The sequence below is a fragment of the Arachis stenosperma genome, chromosome 4 (assembly GCF_014773155.1).
Source record: "Arachis stenosperma cultivar V10309 chromosome 4, arast.V10309.gnm1.PFL2, whole genome shotgun sequence".
Classification (NCBI taxonomy): Eukaryota; Viridiplantae; Streptophyta; class Magnoliopsida; order Fabales; family Fabaceae; genus Arachis; species Arachis stenosperma.
This window is the reverse complement of record NC_080380.1, coordinates 19,493,751-19,514,531: the sequence shown is the minus strand read 5'-3', so window position 1 is coordinate 19,514,531 and position 20,781 is coordinate 19,493,751. Positions and strand designations below refer to the sequence as shown.

Sequence of the window (20,781 nt, the reverse complement as noted above, 5' to 3'; positions counted from 1 at the left end):
CGTCTTTTCTTGTTCTTTACGACTAAATAATGTTGAATATTGACAAAATTCACTTCAAATTAGGCATGCCTATTTACTTTCAAACTCCATGAACGCCGTATTAGAGGGCTTTAGAAAATCAACAACCTCCCTTTAAGACTCTTTAACACTTGTATGCTTCATTGTTACCCACAAAGTACTAATAACTTTGCTTTACTTTTATAATTTATTTGTTCATATTTCAAACAGTACATTATTAATGCACCGAAGACTTTTACCAATTAAGAATACTCAATTTCATGCTTCCTTACGGTCTTGCCTTCCCCTTTTCATATTAATTTTGTTTTTTAATATGTGAGTTCTTTACTTATTTTACTCCCATGCTAGCTACACTAGAAGGATCTTTCATAGATTTCCTTTTATGAGAAAGAAATTTAGTACAGTACAGTTCACACCCTCTGTACCATGTTCTTTTATCTTGGTACACAAGATTCGCATAAAATACTTTTCTAGATTGCGTTGTATTAGTTGTCTGTTTACCTAACCAATTTGAATCAATGGTGTGGTTAGTTTATTCGTTCACTTAAGTCAATGTTACGTTGAAAGTTTAAATTTTATCTTGTGCATTTAGCAATTTATTGACCAATAAAAAATTCTTAAATGAAACTCAGATCCATGACAGATTAGTCATTAACCTGTCGAATTGAGAAATAACGTTGCGAAAAAAAAGTTGGCTACTTACCTAACCACACAATATGTGTATGGCCCTTATTTGTCTTGGTGCATGCCTAACATAAATTATTGAAAAATTATTAATCAGTTAGTACTTTGCGCGCTTTGTTATTTATGCCTTGGAATAAATTCCCAGGGATTAAAAGAGAAGAGTAAATTTGGAGGAGCACTGGATATTATACCCGTAGTAGTTTTGATGTATACTGTTATTGCCTTATTGGATAGAAAGAATAATGGAGACTATTGAAAATGGTAGACATGTGTAACATGATTCTTTGAACTAAATTGAATCGGTCCGTTCCACCGAATTAATCAGAAATTAATTACTACACTAACTTGATTCAAAATAAAAATTAAATGTAAAAAAATGAGTTAAAAATTAAAAAAAATTATTTGGTCAAATTATTCGATTTTTAATTTTTAACAGTTTTAAAAAAATAAAATATAATTTTTTAAAAAATATATTTTATATATAAATATAAATTTTTTTATATTTAATTTAATTATAAATAAATCTTGGTTGAATTTTTAAATTTTTACTTTTATAACTCAATGATTAATTAGGTTTTCATAACCTTGCATGTATGTCTTATATTTCTATCATTTTGTTAAAAAGTAAACGAAGTAAAGAGAGAAAACATATGAATAGAAGAAATTGAGAGAAGAAATGAAATTGACATAAACTCAATCTACAGTGAAAGAACTCAACTAACTATCGCTATGGCAACAAACTTATATAGTGCTAATTCAATTCTAGCTAACTACTTCTAGATGGCAATAATAATAACAAACACAGTAACTAATCTACTTAAGTTATATTTTGATGTATGTTGTTGCATTATATGTATATGAGTCTGCACAAAGTTCTCTATCAAGTAACACCCTTTTTCAAGTTGGGAGTGTAGATATTCAACAGTCCTAGCTTTCAGCGAAGTGTTGAGAAAACAGCAGGGGACAATGACTTTGTCAACAAGTCAACTACTTGTTCTTTGGTCGAAATAGGCATCAAATGAATAAATCTTTTCATGAACTTGTCGCGTACCACATGGCAATCCACCTCAATATGCTTACTTCTTTTGTAAAAAACTGGGTTGGATGCAATGTGACTGGCTGATTGGCTATCACAAACGATGCTGATGGGTTTAGTTAGAGACATTCCAAGGTCCTTCATCAAGTATCCCAGCCATATAGCCTCTTTGGTGGTTATAGCTAAGGCTCTACATTCAGCGTCAGAGGAGTTGCATGAAACAGTATTCTACTTCTTCCTTTTTTAAGAAATCAAAGCTGGCCCAAGATAAAAGTAATAGGCAGAAGTTGAACGTTATGTGTCTGGACAAGCTGCCCAGTCAAAATCAAAGAAGCCTATGATGCATAAATTAGTAGAAGTGGGAAAGAACAATCCCTGAGTAGGTGCAGATTTCAGATATCGCACGATTCGAAGAGCAGCGTGTAGATGCAAGCTTGTCGGTTTGTCTAAGTACTAGCTAAGCCGACTAATGGCATAGCTTAATGTCTGGTCGTGTGTTGGTCAATATAATAATTTACCAGCTATCTTCCGATATTCAGTTGAATCGAGCAGAGGAGTTCCACTATCTTTGCTCAACTTCACATTATAATCCATAGGAGTAGAGATTGGTTTGCAATCGACAAAGCCATACTCAGTAAGCATGTCTACAACATACTTCCTCTGGTATCACGCGATCCCTTTATCTGAACGCGCTACTTCCAATCCGAGGAAAAATTTCAAGTCCCCAATATCCTTGATTTTGAACCGATCATCCAAAACACTTTTGATTTTGTTGATCTCAAGAATGTCATCTCCGGCCTGTACCAAATTATCCACATAAATTAAGACTGTAGTAAAACCAGTTTCACATTGTTTGGTGAAGAGGCTTTAATCAAAACGGCACTGCTTGTAGCCAAGCTCTAATAAAATAGATTTGAACTTGTTATTCCATTGTCTACTGGCCTGCTTGAGTCCATAGAGCGACTTTTCTAGCTTGCACACTTGTCCTTTGCCAACATTTAGCCCTGGTGGAGCAAGTATTCACACCTCTTCATAAAGGAGTGCAATGTTCACATCTATTTGCTTCAAGTACCAATTTTTTGCTGCTGCCAATCCAAGTACCATTCGAAGGCTTGTGAGCTTTAGGACTAGACTAAAGGTGTATCTGTAATCAATGCCAGGGACTTGTGTATAGCCCTTGGCAACAAGACGTGCCTTATGACGTTTTATAGATCCATCGAAGTTGTATTTCACCTTGAAAATCCATTTGCATCCTATAACTTTCTTTCCAGGTGGCAAAGAGGTGATCTTCCAAGTCTTGCTTTCATCAAATGAATCAAGTTTAGGATTTAATAGCCTTTTTTCAATAAGGTTGAGACATAGCCTCATCATATATAATGCTTGGGCTCAATATTTGTAGATAATGCAATAAAAAATGCTCTATAATTTTTAGAAAGTTCCTTATATAACAAAAAATTAGATAAAAAATACTTATAGTGGGTATTGACGAAAGAGATGGGCTTGGTGGTGAAATTTAAGCACTGATAGTGTTGAAGATAAGAAGGATGTTTTCTTATTCTTGAGGTCCTCTTTGCACATTCTGCTCAGCAATAGGTATTTTAGTAATTGTTTTATTATTAGCATTAGTGTTAGAGATAGTAAATGGTGGTGAATTGTGAGAAAACTCAATTGGTGTTGAGTCTACATTATGAAAAACATCATTATGTGAAGAATGACCAGTGAGTTCATACTCCTTTAAGTGTGACTCAAGATTAGCTAAATTTTGTGTGTATATTAGAGGGTGCATGAAGTTGAAAAATGTCATATAAAAAGGGGTCAATACTCATGGATTATTGTTGATTAGATCAGATGTAGTTAAGGAGTCAGTTTCATGAGAAAAAGAAAAAGTGATCTTCATAAAAATGTACATGTCTTGAAACAAAAATTTGTCTAATTTTTTAAGTTCATGAATACATAGCCTTTAACACTCTTCCTGAATCCCAAAAATACTTATTTTTTAGCTCTCGAATCAAGTTTTGATATGTTTGAGGTGATGGTGTTAGCATAAGCTAAGCAACCGAATACTCTAAGGATTGATAAATCAGAGGTGGTGTTATGCAAGATTTGAAATGTTGATTGATTGTTTAGAAAAGTGCTTAGAACCCGATTTATGACATAAACTGCATGAAGGAAATTTCAAAAATATTTTGGGATTCCAAATTGAAAGAACAAATTTTTTGTGACAGCTAAAATATGTTGATGCTTTCACTCAATAATTTTATTTTGTTGAGGAGTCTCAACACAAGAAGGTTGGTGTATTATTTCAGTTTTAACATAGTAAATTTTTATTGAAAATTCTAGCCCATTATGTGTTCTAATGTACTTTACTTAGCTGCTGAACTGAGTTTTTGCAAATTAAATAAATTTTTTTACTATTATGCTAACTTCAGCTTTGGTTTTTATTAGATGAGTCTAAGTGAATCTAGGTTTGTCATCCACTATTGTTAAAAAGTATTTGTGGCCAGCAATTAAGAGAATTGCAAGAGGTCCTTATATATTAATATGAAGAAGTTCAAATATGCTTGCTGAAATAGTATTGCTGTTTGAAAAATTCAATTTTTTTTGCTTTGAAAAATGGAATGTATCACATGGATCAATTTTTGTGTTACAATCTATAAAAAAAATAGATTTCATTACATGGAGTCTTTCAAAAGGTAAATTTTCTAATCGAAAATGTCAAAGATTTATTCCTTTTATTTCTGACTTTGGCAAGGTAAGAATGCTTGCTGTTTGTGTAAAGTTAGGCCTCACTGCTTCATTGTTCAGTGTGTAAAGTCTCCCACAAGCTCTAGCTACTCCAATCACTTTTTTCGAGTTGGTATCATGTATCTTACATCTTTTGTCATCAAAATTTATATGACAATGCAGATGTAATGTGGCCTTGGAAACAAAAATTAGTTTCAAATTAAAGGAAGGGATGTATAATGCATCAACAAGGTAAAGTTCATTTGTGAATATGATAGTTTCAGAAATTTTGCTGATGGCTAATGCACCATTAGACAATTTTACAAGGATTGGAGCTATCTCATGATATGTACGAAAGTTATTGAGTGAGTAAGAGACATGGTCAGTTTCTCCTGTGTCCATTACCCATGATGCAAATTCTTATTTAAAACATTTAATGCGAGAATGTTTGTGTGAAATGCATAATATGTACCAACTTATCTGGATGATGTATTGGCAAAGGCTCTTTGTGAGGATCAGCACTATGACTTGGTTTCTGCGCTTCCTTACTGAGAAGTGCTAATAAGGCTGATTTTTGTTCAGGTGTGAAATCAAAACTTGTTACATTACTATCCTATCTGCTATAAGAGTTTCTGAAATTCTCATTTCTTTCTTCAGATTCAGCTGCACTTATGTTGGTGAATAATGTGTTATATCTTTGCTTAAGATGCGGTGGCAATCCATGCTTTTTGTAGCATGTATCAACAACATGTCCCATCTTGCTACAATGTGAGCATTGCATCTTGCCTCTGCCTTCCTGTCCTCTTTCAAAGCCTGGATTTCTACCTCCTTTGTCCCTCCCTCTCCCTCTGTCTTGAGAGGTCTCTGCAGTGTTCAAGAGAGTGGCAGATTGAGTGATTGTCTGAGCTATCATTTTTGGTTTTGAGACAAAATCTAGGTTTTGAAATTGTCCCTCTTGTTGTGTGAGAAGAGAGAAAATAGTGTTGATGTTTGGGAGCGGATCCATGAGCACGACTTGTGACCTAATCCCAGCATATTGTTCATTCAATCCTCTAAGAAATCAAGTAACTTGATCTTCAGTTCTAAAGTTCCTTATACCTCCTAGTCCAAAATTGCAATTTCTTCCACACTCGCATGATGAAATTGCTCTAAAGCTGTCTAGATCTTTCCATATCGCCTTCAATTTCGTGAAGTACATGGTCACACTCATTTCTCTCTGCTTAATTGCATACAACTCTTCTTGTAGCTCAGCAATTCGAAAGCGATCACCTTGGTAGTACCTATGTTTTAGGTCATCCCAGAGATCTAATGTTATAGAATTCCAGCTCACACTTTTGGCAATGTCAAGTTCTAGTGAACGGTTGATCCACGCAAGTACATATATGTTACATTGTTTCCATGCCTCAAATAGGGGATCGTGCTTTTCTGGCGTATCTAAGCTACCATCAATAAACCTAGGTTTGTTCTTTGATTTTAGAGCAAGATTCATAGCTCTATTCCAATCTCCACAGTTCCTTCCATTCAGAATTTCATGAGTTATGGATATACTTGGATTTTCGGAGGGATGTAACTAAAAGGGACTCGTAAGATCTTGGCTTGGTCCTCCGTTGTTTTTGTTTATGTCCGCTTGAATTGCAGAAAGTTGATTCAAAAATACTAAAATTCCTTGAGGATCTAGGTTCTCCAATGGTGATCGTGCTTTTGGTTGTGCGATTTTGTGAAGTGGTTCCATCACTTCACGCTAACTAGTGATTCAGAACTTACATTTATGATTATCAAGTCTGAATGATTAAGGCCCTTCTTCAATCTCAATCCCTTAAAACACTCTTCGATTTTCATGTTTACTATACCATGTTAATTAAAAGGTGAGCGAAACAGAAAGAGAGAACACACAAATAGAAGGAATTGAAAGAAGAAATGAAATTAACATAAACTCAATTTACAGTGAAAAAACTTAACTAACTATCGCTATAGCAACAAGCTTATATAGTGCTAATTTAATTCTAACTAACTACTTTCAAATGACAATAATAATAACAAACTCAATAACAAATTTACTTAAATTATATTTTGTTGTGTGTTGCTGTATTATATATATATATATAAGTCCACACAAAATTCTCTATCAAGTAACACCTTTTATATTAAAAAATTTTTAGAATTATACCTATTCTTTCAAAGTTATCCCTTTTAGAATAGTTTTAAACTTTTTCATTCTCTTCTTAAAATATATTTTTCTACCTAATGTCTGGACTCATCATGGTATTGTCTAATTAATTAGAACAGCCACCAAACTATAAGGGATGAAATTGTTTGAGTTTAAGAGTGAAGTTTTTAAGTTCCACATAGATATATAAAGAGTAAACTCCAATGTTTGGAGTAAGTTTTAAAGTTATCTCTAACGTTTCAATTATCTTATTTAAGTTTCTAACGTTTTAAAATTGACTCAATGTTATTCTGCCGTTAGGGATCCGTTAACAGAATTGACGGTGGGACAAAATTGAGACGATTTTGAAACGTTAGGGACTTAAATAGGACGAAAACATTAGGAACAAAAACGATACATAAAAATAAATTTTACTTTAACTTTATCTTTCAATAATATTAATTTTTTACTGTACATAGTATTTAATTATTTTTTAATTACATCTAAACAAATTACACTTAATCACATTACTTTCGTTTTAAATAAATTTATTTTTTTATAAGTTTAAAAAATTTTGATACATTAGAGACAAAAGGTATAATTTATATTTTATTGTATATATATTATTTTTTTCTGCAAGTTTATATACTAGTTATTCTACAAATATTTCATGATAACTAAAAATCTTTAAGATTAAAATTATGAAAAAAAATAATTTATTTAAAATAAAAGTAATATGATTAAGTTTAATTTACTTAGATGTTATTAAAAAATAATTAAATACTATGTATAGTAAAAAATTGATATTATTAAAGAATAAAATTAAAATTTATTTCTATGTATCATTTTTTTCCAATATTTTCGTTCTATTTAAGTTCCTAACGTTTTAAAATCGTTTTAATTTTGTCCTGCCGTCAATTCTATTAACGGTCCCTAATGGCAGAACAATATTGAGTCAATTTTAAAATGTTAGGGATTTAAATATGACGATTGAAACGTTAGAAACAATTTTGAACTTACCCAAACGTTGCGATACTTTACTCGATATATAAATTTAGATAATGTGATGTGTATATATTTGACAAAATTCCTAATTAAATTCATTAATACCCTTGGTCAAAATATAATGTTTGACTGACACGATCATTTCTCGGCAATCTGTTATTTCAAACCGAAACATTTCAAAATTAAAAGTTTTAAAAATATGTGTATCCATGTTGTGTATGTGTGTTGCTGAGTGAGTGGTGTCTTACTAATTTTCTTTTCAAAGAATTATATTATATAATTTAACATGAATTAATATAGTAATTTAGGTTTATTTAGGAATAATGAACAATTTGAAAATAATTCAAATTAAGAATTTCGAGAATTAAATAGTAAAAATATTAGTTCAATATTTTAACTGAGACTGACACTTAAGGTTAATTATTTATTATTTATGTTTTTGTATTTATCTATTCCTTGCACAATTGCTTTATATATCAATCTTTTGTAGTTATATGTTCTATTTTTAAAAAAAAGTTAATTGGTTTAATTTTTAATAAATAATGTTAAAAAATTGTATACCAATTTGAGTTAATTATCTAATAGTTAATTCACTATCTGTTTAAGTAAGTGTGTAATAATTCATTGTTCAGTAACAGACACTTAATTAGAGTTTAGATTCGTGGTGAAATTTTTTTAGTTTATCGAATTAAAAAATACCGTAAAAAACAAAAATAAATGTTAAAAAAATAAAAATAATTATTAACTCATTTTTCAAAGGAAAAAAGAGAACATAAGATAAACCAAATTCTAATTCTCTTATTTCAAATTTAATAAGGAGTAATATCCAAAATCTAAGCAACATTATATTAAAAATTAGATTTCATCAAAATTTATTTCAAATTTGATATTGATAATTTTAATTTTATGAAATATCAAGGAGCAGATCTAACAGTATCAAAGTCTCAAAGACCTTGAGGACACCAAAAAAAAAAGTCTCAAAGACCTTGACTTTAACATATATGATATAATATAATGCAATTATTGGCTTAAGATATACTTTTATAGATCATGTGTTATTAACTTTTCATTATATTATTAGGTTTAGTTTATTTGTATTTGTTGAGTCGCCCTCCTCTATGGAATTCCTGGTTCCACCATTGATGATAATGATGATAAAATATAGATATTTAAAAAGAAATTGTGTATGAAACCTCACAGGCTCACACCATTCCTTGAATGTGGTACAAATAGATATAGTAGATATATGATTATTACTCATCGTTAAGCTTAAAAATTAAGGACCATGCATGTGCAATGTAGTTGCACCAAATGACCTATGGAAATTGAATAATCAATATCCTCAGCAGTAATAATCAATTAATTAGATCCCCACACAAAATAATCATGTCGACACAATTTGCACCTCTTTCATAACTTTTATCCAATATAAAATATCTAATTAAGATGGGATTCTACACCTTCCAAAATTAAACCAATCCGATCATAACACTTAAGTGGATGCGTCAAAGTGTCACACATCTCTCATGGGATTCCTTGAACATTTAGAATGATATGAAATGATGTAACTAAAATGTGATATATACACCCTCGTTAATGTCCCAAAATGTTGGTCACTGTTTCAAAAAATTCGAACAACCGACACCTTTTTCTCTTTTACTCCCTCTATGAATGGAAAGGGTTGCAAGTTTCTTCCATCACTTCTCATCAAAGATTCAAAGTTTAATTGACTAATAATCGCTTCAACATTTCGTAAAGAGAGATAGACAGATAGATATCAATAACCAATTACATACATTATATTTATATGGGCCTCACTCTAAAGATATAAGATATTAATTAATCCACTTAATTAATTAGCTAGCACCATTCTAAATCAATTTTTTGATATTTTTGAATAGATTCTATCTGTCCATTCCTCCACTTGCTTGTTCATTGCTTTTTGGATTTCTCCTTGCTAGTAGTGAGTTAGTTCTTAAATAAATAAATAACAAAAATGCTATTTGTACACTAAAATCAGTTACTAAAATCAGCCACTAATGTATCTGTGTATACATGTGTGATTTAATTTATTTTTTATGTGTATTTATATTTCAATATGTATTTTATACTGATAGCTAATTTTAATGACTAATTTTAGTGTACACGTAGCATAATTCAATAAATAAACACATCAACAAAATAGTTAATATGCTATCAAACTAGTACTATATAATTATATTTTACTCGTTTTTTTCAACGGTCAATACAAACTTAATGAATACATAAGTTTAATTTGGTCTCAAACAAATTATATATTGAGGAGTGTTACGAACAGCAATTTTTGTGATTTGTAGCCATTAAATAACCATTAATGATAATTTTAATGACAGATTATTCACTTTTCTTTTGTTGATTATATGCTGGTTAGAATTTAATAAAGTTGCTGTCCAGTAGACTTTTCCTTATATATTTGTTGCTGAATGGGAAATTCTCCATTCCACATACATGTAGTCTTCTTACAAAGTTGGTTCAGATTAAATATTTTTAGAAGATGAAACAAGAAAATCTCTTTTTATCCTTCTCATCAAGAACATACATGAACAAATAATAACAATCAAAGAGATTTAAAGACTAAATAACTCTTAAAACCACAAGAATGTATAGTTTTCTTTCTTTACTTTGTATTCAAAAAGAAGTTACCTCTTGAAATTTAGTTTATGCATTTAGTTTTATTTCCTTAACATGTATTAAAACTTTGCTCTCATCAAGTTATATAAATATTATTTCATGTATGGTGAAAACTTTATATCTAACGGCTGTCAGTTATAACTTTACATAAAGTTGGCTGTACCTGAGTTTTTACCTTCATGTATATGTAAATCTTATTGATGAACACATGAACAATGTGATAATGTACTTTCTATGTTTGACCTTTGTTTAGATCCTTTTAAATAATTGTTTGATAAAGGATTAAACCAAGGCATTTTCTTTTTTTCATGAATTTTATTATTATTTACAAACAAGGCTTTACTTGTTTGTAATGATAAAGATAAACAAGTTGTTTGCAAAGTAGTTGATAGTGGAAACAAAAATTTTTAGGAAGAAAACACAAAACAAGGAGGGAAAGCCCATAGGTGTATTTATAGACCAAGGCCATGATAGCTATCAGCCTTTCAATATGTCAAATTGATGCATCTTCTATGAACAATAATTTACTAGGACAAAGGAGTTTGTAGCTTTAAATTCCAAATGGTCTTATGAAATTTTAAGGATTTGTAAGAATGTGAAATTGGACTTTAATATATAACTGCTGAAACAAAATATACACAAGACATAAAAAATTGACTCATCACTTGAAACAAGGTGAGAAATAAAAAAAGTACAAGAGAATCAAATGATCCCAAAGCTTCGTCAAAGTAATTTGAAATAGCTCCTTAAAAATGCAAAGAAAACAAGGGATCGGAAAATATTACATGGTTGCTCCAACTGTCATTGTAATAATCGATTTATCTATATTGTATATCACTCAAAACACTCAACCATACATTGCAATAAAACATCTAGAAAATAGAAATAATAACCATGCATCTTGAGATTTTTTATTCAAATATAAAAAATTTCCGTAATTTTCAATTCGGGTTAAAATAGAAGTTTCTTAAAGTAGAAGCTACCAAATAATTCCAAGTTTGATTATTATTCACATATTTTATTTTATGTCAATTATTTATTTTATTTTATATTAACATAAATATCAATAAAAAAAATATTTTTTCTAAAATTTAAATAAAATTAAAAAAATTGACAAGAATAAAGTTTTAATTTTTATGCTTAGTTTTTTTTTTTACCAAAAATAAGGAGACTCGAACCCGCAACCTCTTAGATGAATATGCAAAGACTATGCTTAGTTCAAATTTAAGAAAATTACATCTTTAATCACTTATAAATTTAAAATGAAACAATTATTTTTTTTATATACTATTATGGCCTTTTGATTTTTTAAAAAAATTAACCTAACTTATAATTTTCTAAGATAGCATAGAAGCTTAGACTTAGATTTTTTTTTAAAAAAAATGGTTCTCTTGTTTCAGAATCGTCTTAAATTGTTGTGACAAACATATTTTGATAACATTTAAAATATATAGATAATATTAAGATCACATTTTTTTATTATTTAATAGACACAAACTAATCCAACTTTAAATATTTAGTAGTATCAAACTAAAAAAAATAAGTTGTCTTAGAATATTGAAGATAGAGTTAATAGAATTATTAAATAATAAATACTCATGACCTAAATACATCAACAATTTGAATACAGGGGAATACGAACTATGTGTAGTTGACTTTTAGTAATTTTTTTTTATAAAATGTTAATTTTGAAATGTTTATTTTTATTATGTAAAATTGGATTTTTAGATTCAAATTATCGCACTAAATTAGAGTTTGAAAGGTTGAATTTTGAATTCTATAAATAACTTTTAAATCTAAAAAATTCGGTTACAATATCGACTAAACATCTATACCATGAAAGATCTACTTATAAATGGTTGTTTTTTATTGAACTAAAAGATTGAATTACTACTAAAATAAATACACGACAAATCTTTTATCATCAAGATTATTTGTCTAGTCTGTATCTGTAGAAATAAAGCAATACTCAGTGTTGTTACTTGTTAGTAAATTGAATTCCATGGTTTGCCACGGTTGTTATATGGTATGTGTCGCACAAGAAAATATGAATGATATTTAATTTTGAGGTTTAAGTTAAACCAAGGTTCTGAAAACCGGTTCGGACCGGCCGGTCGAACCGGTCGAACCGTAAACCGTTGCTAAAAACGAATTGGTTAAATGTTAAAACCGTTGATTTTAAAAACCGTAATTAAACCGTCGAACCGGCCGGGAACCGGTCGGTTGAACCGAACCGTGGACCGGCCGGTTTTTTAAATTAGGAAGCAAACGACGTCGTTTGCAACCTCCAGCCCTAACCTAACTCCACTACTCCAGCCCTAACCCAACCCCAGACTCCAGAACTCATCGGGCTCCTGGTCATCCGTCACTCCCTTCCAGCCACCGCCTGCTACTGCCGCCGTCGGAACTTCCAACTTCAAACAGCCACCACCTTCTCCCTCACTTCCCCTCCATCATGCAGCGGCCATCGCAACCTTCCTAACCCTCCATCGCGCTGTTCCCTTGCAAACGTGGAAGCCTCCATCGCGCAACCACGGTCCTGCCGACGCCAGCTCTGTTCCACCGTAGCCACTGTCCCGTTCCAAAGCCTGTTCGAAGTTGCTCTTGTCTCGGTCTCTCCCTCTTGCATGCTCTGTTTAAGACTTTAAGGCTTCTAGCTTCTAGGTATTTTTTTAAAACTATAATTGAATAATTTTTTTTAATTATTGTTAGTTAAGTTCTGTTCAAGCCAGTTCGAAGGTTACTGTGAATTGTGATTTTTCTGTGAATTGAACTGTGAACTTTGTTGAATAATTGTTGAATAATCATTGTTAGTTAAGCTATGAACTTTGTTGTTGATACTTGTTGCTGAGTTAAAAAAAGTACTTCGAAAAATTGAGGGAAAAAAGCTTTTTCTGCACCAAACCCTCCCCTAAATTCGATTCTTTATGTTCTGTTCAGAAATGATTGAATGATTATTGAATGTTTTGTGTTTTTGTTGAATGATTATTTGATTCTTGATTAGCACCGGATGCTCTGCTGTGTTTGAGTACTATTTTTGAATGAAAAATTTCTATACTGTGTGATTTTTTTGGGTAATCAACAGGTTAGAAATAAACTTGCTGTTTAATAATATTTCTTCCATTGTAAATCTCGGTAGTTTCAATAGGAAGCAGATATAAAAAGCAGACCTTTCAAGTTTGTGCGAGTTGCTGTCCATGTCCTGGTAAATCTATTGCAAGTTAATGTTATTTCCTTTAGTTTTAATGCTGAATTTTGAAACTAACCCTAATTTCCTTTATAAAGAAGCAGGTATTATCAATTAAATTTAATTCTGAGTATTATTGGTTGGAAAATTATGAGAACATTATTACTGTTTGATGACCGGTTCGGTTTTCAGAACCTTGAGTTAAACAAAATTTTTAACATATAACAATTGTTATCTTGTTAAAATTTAATTCTATACCAAAAGTAAAAGTAACTAAATAAATATATTAACTAAAAAATACAACAATGTCTTCAAATATCTATCTATCTATCTATCTTCTAAATAGGAGTGTAGTTGTGGTCTTTACTTGACAAGTGTTGAGTCTCATATAATGACAAGTGTATAGGTTAAATGTTTGACAAGTGGTAAAACAACAAAAATTAATAAAATAATAAAAATTAAAAATTTTGTAATATAGAAGAGTATTGGGCGGGACTTCAATGAAGTTCAAATTCAAAACCATTTTGTTCCACTTCCAGCTGTCTATCACTTTCAAAATCATTGTTTCTACTTTCTATCTCATCCTCATATATATGTTTGTTTCTTCAATGAGAAGAGATACAGAAATGCAATATTTGGCATGGAATAGGTGGCATTGGCAGAATAAAGACTTCCTCCGGCGAAGAAGAAGGGTTAAGGGTGAGAGAGAGAAAGACAGAACGAAGCAGAAAAGAAAACACGACGGAGGGAGAAGGAGAAGAGGGTGGTGACGAACCCACGTCCACTGTAGAACCGCATCACAACCGCTCCTTTGCAGCCGGGCAGCAGGTGCTGCGAATGTCATCATTACGACGTTGTTGTACGTAGGGGATTTGGACCCTGAGGTTGACCAGAGTGGTTTCGGTTCAACTAGAAATGAGGTACTTAAAATCCTTCATGTTCCTTTCCTATCTTTTTCTTTTTGGTTTCCTGGAATTTTTGTTTGTGCTGCAAAAAGTTTGCAACTTCTCCAATTGTAATTTAGATTATAAGTGTGTAATGAATTTTTGTGCAATTTTTGGTCTCTCTACCAAAAAAGAACAACAGGGGAAGAATAAATTTGTGTGGTATGAACGCCTTCTGTGGGGTTGAAGCCTGAGATCAGAATCTCTCTTATTTGCCTCTGTGGGGTTGATAAGGAGAAGTATATTCTTTTATTTGATCACTTTATCATTAATTGTTTTGAGAAATTATCCAGGCACCTATCCACTCAATTGCATCAAATGCTGGAGCTAAGGGTGCTGTAGTTGTTGTAAAACTATTGGAACAAGACAATCCTGATCTAAGAAAACTATTGGACCAAATACACTGGAGTTTCAATGGAGCAATTATAAGAGTGATTATGATTGTCTCACTTTTTTCACTGGAGTATCGTTTTTTTTTTCATTATCATTGTCTCACTTTTTTATTTTTACTCCATTGTTGTAATGTATAGTCTGCTGTGATGGAACTGATGGCAAAGTAACATGCTAAAATACCTGCTGGAAGACTGGGAAGAAGACTGCTACATATCAAGACAGTGTCAAGCTTTACAAGGAAGAATTTGAAAAAGCAAAATTAGCTCTGACTAAGGATGAGGCTGAACTTCCAAAATAAGAAAGCAAACTTAAAATATTGTGCAATAGCTAAAAGGTATCACGTTTCTTTGTCTTACTATTTTCTATGCTTCCATATATATTATTATTATGTGATGATATATACTATGATATATATTGAGTATTCTTTTCGGTTTCTTACCTTCGGTAAATGGATGTAATTTCCCTTTTCTCCTTATGGAATGTTCACCGGCATAAAGAAAGAAAGAGAAAGTAGGACGAGAAAAATCATAAAGAAATTGCTAAGGCTGTACAGCTTCAAGATTTTGATCAGATTCATCATACATATGCTAGCATGTTGGAATCTGAATTAAATATGATCTACTCATAGTCTCATACCAGCACTGGGTTTAGTAGGTATCACTGAGGAATGCAACTCATGAGTTGTGTTAGTTTTTTCTTATTTGATTTTATTAGCTTAATATGTTTTTCTTGAATTCTATTGTTTGGATTTTGGAAAATATAAAATGGTAATAGAATTTTATGATTTGTTTATAGAATTTTATGATATTGTCTTAAGCATGCTTTTTTATGTGTTTTAGGCATTTCTTGCTTTTAATCACTTTTGTTGTCATTACTTGATCAAATGGAAATGCTCTTGATTTCTCCTTATTATGAACTATGAAGATTATGATTGATGTCAAAAATATTTTGCTAACTGCATAATTTGCTATATCTAACACTTCTGAGTAAAAATTTTTTTCCTTTCAATAGATCTCCAAAGTTGAATTATTTTTTAAAAATTATATATTTTTGTATAATCTGCTTCCTTTTTTCTTTTCTTTTTCCCCTCATAGTTGATCCGATAATTATTTTTGGCAGGGAGTGTAAGTGGAGGAGGGAGTGTTCCTCATACTTAAAATTCTTCATGTTTTTCTTCCTATTTTTTTTACTGTTTTGGACATTCTATAACAGATAATTTTGGAGCAATGAAGATCATTAAGTAATGCAAAAAAAAATTCTGTAAGATAATTTTTTCACAGTTTTGTGTTTGTGTTGTACAACTAATTTAAGATTTCTGTGTAGTTGATCAGTTTTTCATCTTTTAAATTTGTTCTTCATTTGGTTAAAATTTGTTCTCCTACAGATCGCGCATACCCTTCCAGTTTCACTTAATAACATTGGAGGTGAATTAATGGGAGCGTGTTCTGTATTAATGGGAAACTTTTGGGATACACATACTACTGAAACTCTGTTTCAGTTTGGGTAGGAGATATATTGGTAGGATTATCTTTTGCCAATCTGTTATTTTCAGCGGCAATTTAATTTTTTGAGTTACTTCTTGGTCTCATATATGTATTAGGTAGGTAGCATTGTGGTCTTTTACAATTTTGGTGAGCTGAGCTAAATTGTTCATTATGCTATGTTTGGGTCTTGGTGATGACTAATGCAGATACAGTTAGTTTAGGTTTAGGCACTTAGAAAAAATGCTGAAAGAAGAGAAATACAAACCTTTCTTAAACAAGTTTCAGTATATATGTTTCTATCATAATTGTACCAATAAAATATGGGTTGGGAGGATGATTTTTTTTTTTATTTGAAACAGTATGTTGAGCTTTTTTATTATCATCCTATGTTTCCTGGATTACAGCACTAGCTTGCTCTTTGAAAAATTGAAACTCTTCAACAATGAATATGATTCTTAAACTGGGTGGAATTCTAAATGCTTATATGAAGACAAATGACAAGCTAATGCTAACAATGTTAAAATTCAACTCAAATTCGATTCAGTGAGTAAACATGTAAACTTTAGAATTTGATACCCTTTCAGTATCCACTACATCATTGTAGTGCCAAGTTGTGGCTGTTTGTATAGGTTTTTCTTAGTCAGAACTAATGAATGATCCAATTTGGCTGAAATGCTCTTTATGCTTTGTGAGAACTAAAACTGTTCTGCTGTGCTCAAAATTCAGATTATTAAACATTTTTCTTACCATTGAGATGTTATTCATAAGGAACATTATTTGAATGATTTCCACTCATTACAATGTTGTGCAGTTAGTTGGAGATGATCTCTTGATGTCTAATGCAAAACGCATTGAGAAAGCAGTACTAGGGTATGTGTGTAATGTTCTTCTTCTTAAGGTAAGTGATTATAATTCAAATGGACTTTAAAGGGGGTTCCTTTGTTTTGTTCAAAATTGTTCTCACTTTTTCTTCATAAAATTAATTGTATTTCATTAGTAGAGGTGTTTATATCCAAAATTTGAAAAAAGTTATTTTTGTGTGCAAATACATTAGAAAATATTGTTCACAAATTTTTTAGCCATATTAAATAACTGTTGCCTGAGCTATTTTGGATAAATTTATTTTTCTTAATTGCTATCTTGCTATTTTTTTCTTGATGTTCTTCGTCTTCTATGGATTTCTATAGTATTTTATTAATGCATTGTTTTTTTCTATACATTTGTCTTTTACTTTTCTCTTTAAACGTGTAAAAAATTAACTTTAATATTTACGGTAATTATAAATAAAGATAAAATTCAAAAACAACCAATTAAGCAGGACTCAGAAGCTATAAGAATGTAGGAAGAAGTGAAGAACCCAATTCCCAGCTAACCAATGAACAAACCACTGCGGCTGCAACGCTTTCCTTCATTCAAACTTCAATTTTGTGGCAATGGCTACTAGACAGAAGCGCAACTATGAACTTATTGTTTTGTTAAATTTATATATAACCTTTGATGCAATTTCTATTCCTCCTGTAAGTTTGTGACTTCAAAAAAATATTTATTAAAAAGAGATTAGAACATGAAATTAAGAAAGAAAATAAAGCTAAACAGTCGACCTTTGTTGTTTTTTTTTTTCTTTTCTTTATTCTCCATTGTCTAAAATGTCAATTGCTGGCATTTTTGTATCATCCAATAAATTTGAAAAATATATATTTCATCATTTAAAAGCATTGATAAGAACTAGAAAAGATTTTGGTTTAATTAAATTGAATTTTGATGAGCAGGAGCAGTTTATTTTTTGTTTGCAGCTTTAACATATGATGTTTTGATGAGATGGTTTCATTGTGATTTAAGGGATTAGTGAGGGAATTCCAGTGCAGCTTGCTCATGATGGCTTGAAAGTCCTGGCAAACTTATAAGGTAATAATGCTTTTGGATCTCAATTTCCATTTTGCTCATCTAGATCAGTACTTATCGAACTAGGATATGAGATGTTCCCTATGATCAATGCAATGCTTTTATCTCTTGACATATCACCACTTTGGGGATGTATGTGCCTGCCAAAATGATTTCATCTCTGGGTTTATTATTGCATTTTAATTTTCTAAAATTTTCCCTTATAAATTCTAAAAGAATATGACATCCAGGTTGTGTTTGCTGAAGAAGATAGAATGGGAGTGGGTAAAAAATGTGGTGAAATCTTTAGATTGGTTAATCGAAAGTCACTTTGGAATACTTCCAACCTTTAAAAGCATACATATGCGAGGTAAAATTTAAATGCATACATTCTATTTCCTTCACTAGAAATATATTTTAGTGTTCCTAAGAAGTATCTATCAAGTAATTTTCAATGAAAATTTGTTTTGCCTCCTAAAACAAGAAAATCTGTATTTGAACAATAGCTATTATTAGGATTTTGAAGAAAATCTGGTGCAACTTCCCGACTAAATATGCTACAAGCTCCAACGGTTTAAAGAAACATTGTGCTTTTCCTGGAAAAAAAATTAGTGACTTTTCCAATTAAGAAAAGGCTAATTTCTTCAGGGATGACTTTGAACACACTTTAATTAACACCTCATTCTTTGTTTTTTTCTCATTTTTCTTTTGGTTAGATATCTACCTTATGTCGATTTATTCTCAAGGTACTTGCTTACATGGTGTTGATGAGCATTGTTCTTTTGTTTTTGTACTTTTTTTATATTTTGATATGTCCTCAATTTTTTTATTCAATTTTTTATTCAATTGTAAAAAAATATAAAGTCAAGATTATTTTCAAACTGAGGATGGACCTCAAGAATGTGATATATCTCCATTATACCATAAAGAGATCAGTTCATGGTCCAAAATTATGTATAAATGGTCCTTTTGGTTCCACTTCTCAAGACCATGTAAAGTATGACATTGTGGTACTGTCTACTGATTGGCTTTGGTGTTGCACCCACCACTTTCATTAGCATTCGAAAATATGTAGCTACTACACATTGATCATGTTGGGGCTTTCATATATGTAGTCTGCTTTCTATTTTTTTTTATGTTATACTGCATAGTACTAAAACTCAATTTGAAGACCATCTTTTCCATTAAGTAAACACCAAAATTTTGATATTTTACATTTGTGATAAAGCGGTTTCAGATGATACAATAGCTTAACAAAGGATCCATTTGAAGCATATATTTTATTAGAAGAGAGCAAAACTGCTTTGATTGGTTTAGAGATATAATGAATGAATTTTACAACTTCAAACATTAATAAGGTATGGCTTAACTTGACTGCACAACCTTGTTGTCTCATTCAACACTTAAGTAATACCGTTGAGATAAGTAATATCATGTTAAACAATTGATACAGGGACAACATCAGTTATGTCATGATATGATATACTCAAATTTTTTAACTTCTAACTATTTTTTAAGATGTTATCACTCTTTAGTTTGCCTTAGATTTTTTATTTTGACCAGTAAAATAGTATCTATTATGATCAACCATTTTAAGTTGTTTATATGTATGCTTTTGCCTATAATTAGAGTCATTAAAACAAGTTAAAACTCATGAGATAATTCGTTAACTTGCAAGAAAAAGACGAGTTGAACCAGCAAAACATGTATATATATGTGATGATTAATATATTTTTTTTATTTAACAGTGAGGGATGCATTTGTGCAGAGGAAATCGAGGACAAGATTAGGTGTTTAAACTTTTGTTTTTTTTTTCAAATAAAATTTGGCAAAGCCATATAAAATATGTACTTTAGTTTGGAGATTCTTGGATTGTTCAAAACCAGTGAAGTTTCTTTGGCATCTCTTTGCTTGCACTAACAATGTTGTTAATTGTGATGTTTGTCTGTTTTTGGTATTATATCTTCACCTTCACCTTCACATTTATCTTCTAAGACAATGCCACATTCTTCAAGCTAACACCCCATCAGCCAAAAAATTGAGGACATGGAGAAAATACCCCTTTTAAATACACATATAGGAGAAGAGGGAATCAAAATAACTACATGAGTGATTAGAGCACTTTGACTTTAGGAGTTGGTTACAAGAATGGGTTAGGCTTATTTTGGAAGTCATAGTAAGAGAGTTTAAGTTTAAACTTGAAAGAATGTTCAAAGGAATGAGTGGAATAGGTTCACTCAAGAATACATTGAGTTAGAAAAGTGAAGTTTATTTTTTGACCAAAAAAATTGACAAAATATATATAATGTATAATGCATATTTTTAGTCTAAATTTAATAAAAAAAATTTTCACCTAATTTTATTTTTTACAAAAAATTCCTCTCAAAAGAGAGAAGGCTCTTCGAAATATTTATGCTAAGAAAAAATTCACGAAAAATATCTTGCGATATATATTTTATATTTGTTCTTGCATATAAAAATTTGGGTTGATTATACTTAGATACTTATATAGTAATGTGATCAATGATTTAGCCAGGAAATTAAGTTATTGGATGATTGATTCAAATAGTAGACCACTACAATTGAATTGTTTATGCTTAATATAATTA

At 30.8% G+C, this 20,781-nt stretch overlaps 1 long non-coding RNA gene across 22 annotated transcripts; it reads left to right on the top strand.

Annotated features, from left to right (window-relative positions):
- The first annotated feature begins 12,605 nt into the window (after positions 1–12,605).
- LOC130974362 (uncharacterized) lies at positions 12,606–20,377 on the top strand. 22 transcript variants are annotated; one of them, XR_009084491.1, is made up of 11 exons: positions 12,606–12,947; positions 13,423–13,488; positions 14,087–14,390; positions 14,708–14,845; positions 14,945–15,141; positions 15,305–16,067; positions 16,192–16,325; positions 17,103–17,189; positions 18,131–18,196; positions 18,424–18,542; positions 19,921–20,377. It is a non-coding gene; the product is annotated as an uncharacterized LOC130974362 (long non-coding RNA). The 22 variants fall into 22 exon arrangements; XR_009084489.1 differs by lacking the exon at positions 14,708–14,845; XR_009084482.1 differs by having other exon boundaries at positions 14,708–15,141.
- Positions 20,378–20,781: the final 404 nt, after the last annotated feature.